Genomic DNA, 2,630 nt, shown 5'->3' on the forward strand with positions numbered 1-2,630 from the left:
CCCCAAGCTCCTCTGTCCCCAAGCCCCCCTGTCCCCAAGGTCCCCAATGTCCCCTAAGCCCCCCTTGTCCCCAGCAAACCCCTGTCCCCAAAGTCTCCAGTGTCCCCAACCTCCCCAGTGTCCCCAGTCCTTCCAGTGTCCCCAAACCCTCCACGTCCCCTGTGTCCTGATGTCCCCAAGGTCCCCAAACCTCCCCAGTGTCCCCAGTCCCTCTTCAGTGTCCCCAAATTTTCCTGGTGTCCCCAAGCTCCACAAACCCTCTCTGGAGTCCCTGGTATCCCCAAACCCTTCCCAGTGTCCCCAAGTGTCCTTCTGTCCCCAAACCTTCTCTGGTGTCCGCAGTGTCCCCGGTGTCCCCAAACACTCCCTGATGTCCCCAGTGTTCCCCAGATGACCAAACCCTCCGCAGTGTCCCCAAATGTCCTTCTGTCCCCAACCCCCCCCTTGATGTTCCCAGTGTCCCCAGTGTCCTGGTGCCCCCAAACCCTCCCTGATGTCCCCAGGCTCCCCCATGTCCTCAATGTCCCCAAACCCTCCCCGATGTCCCCTGTGTCCCCATGTCCCCAAACCCCCCCTGATGTCCCCAGTGTCCCCAGGTCCCCAAACCTTCCACAATGTCCTCAGGTGTCCTGATGTCCCCAACCCCTCCCTGATGTCCCCAGTGTCCCCAGGCTCCCCTGTGTCCCCATGTCCCCAAACCCCCGCTGATGTCCCCAGTGTCCCCAGGTCACCAAACCTTCCCCAATGTCCCCAGGTGTCCTGATGTCTCCAACCCCTCCCTGATGTCCCCAGTGTCCCCAATATCCTGATGTCCCCAAACCCTCCCCAATGTCCCCAAATGTCCCAATGTCCCCAAACCCTTCTTGACGTCCCCAGTGCCCCTGTGTTCCCAAACGGTCCCCAATGTCTTCAATGTCCCCAAACCCTCCCCAATGTCCCCAAATGTCCCAATGTCCCCAAACCCTTCTTGACGTCCCCAGTGCCCCTGTGTTCCCAAACGGTCCCCAATGTCTTCAATGTCCCCAAACCCTCCCCAATGTCCCCAAATGTCCCAATGTCCCCAAACCCTTCTTGACGTCCCCAGTGCCCCTGTGTTCCCAAACGGTCCCCAATGTCTTCAATGTCCCCAAACCCTCCCCAATGTCCCCAAATGTCCCAATGTCCCCAAACCCTTCTTGACGTCCCCAGTGCCCCTGTGTTCCCAAACGGTCCCCAATGTCTTCAATGTCCCCAAACCCTCCCCAATGTCCCCAAATGTCCCAATGTCCCCAAACCCTTCTTGACGTCCCCAGTGCCCCTGTGTTCCCAAACGGTCCCCAATGTCTTCAATGTCCCCAAACCCTCCCCAATGTCCCCAAATGTCCCAATGTCCCCAAACCCTTCTTGACGTCCCCAGTGCCCCTGTGTTCCCAAACGGTCCCCAATGTCTTCAATGTCCCCAAACCCTCCCCAATGTCCCCAAATGTCCCAATGTCCCCAAACCCTTCTTGACGTCCCCAGTGCCCCTGTGTTCCCAAACGGTCCCCAATGTCTTCAATGTCCCCAAACCCTCCCCAATGTCCCCAAATGTCCCAATGTCCCCAAACCCTTCTTGACGTCCCCAGTGCCCCTGTGTTCCCAAACGGTCCCCAATGTCTTCAATGTCCCCAAACCCTCCCCAATGTCCCCAAATGTCCCAATGTCCCCAAACCCTTCTTGACGTCCCCAGTGCCCCTGTGTTCCCAAACGGTCCCCAATGTCTTCAATGTCCCCAAACCCTCCCCAATGTCCCCAAATGTCCCAATGTCCCCAAACCCTTCTTGACGTCCCCAGTGCCCCTGTGTTCCCAAACGGTCCCCAATGTCTTCAATGTCCCCAAACCCTCCCCAATGTCCCCAAATGTCCCAATGTCCCCAAACCCTTCTTGACGTCCCCAGTGCCCCTGTGTTCCCAAACGGTCCCCAATGTCTTCAATGTCCCCAAACCCTCCCCAATGTCCCCAAATGTCCCAATGTCCCCAAACCCTTCTTGACGTCCCCAGTGCCCCTGTGTTCCCAAACGGTCCCCAATGTCTTCAATGTCCCCAAACCCTCCCCAATGTCCCCAAATGTCCCAATGTCCCCAAACCCTTCTTGACGTCCCCAGTGCCCCTGTGTTCCCAAACGGTCCCCAATGTCTTCAATGTCCCCAAACCCTCCCCAATGTCCCCAAATGTCCCAATGTCCCCAAACCCTTCTTGACGTCCCCAGTGCCCCTGTGTTCCCAAACGGTCCCCAATGTCTTCAATGTCCCCACCCCCAGCCCCCTGCCCCCAGGGCTGCAAATGCTCTTGGCCACACCCCCAACAGGCCACGCCCACAACAGGCCACGCCCCCATGCTGAATCCCCAGCCCAGCCCCCAATGCCATTGGCCCCGCCCACTCATGTTCCCCTTCCCCTCCCTTACCCAGGGCGTCACCTCGGCTGCCGACACCCTCTCTGGGCGCATCAGTGGTGATGTCATCGGTGAGGTCATCGCTCGGGCGGATGGGTTCTTTAAGGGCGGTGGGGGGGGGTTGCTCCTCCCCGGGGCTGATGTCACCCATGATGTCATCCTCAGGGCTAGCATCATGGCCAGAGAGGGCTCCCGGGAGGGAGGAGGTGACATCATC

Source organism: Egretta garzetta, unplaced genomic scaffold (genome assembly GCF_000687185.1).
Source record: "Egretta garzetta isolate BGI_Z169 unplaced genomic scaffold, ASM68718v1 scaffold266, whole genome shotgun sequence".
NCBI classification, from domain to species: Eukaryota; Metazoa; Chordata; class Aves; order Pelecaniformes; family Ardeidae; genus Egretta; species Egretta garzetta.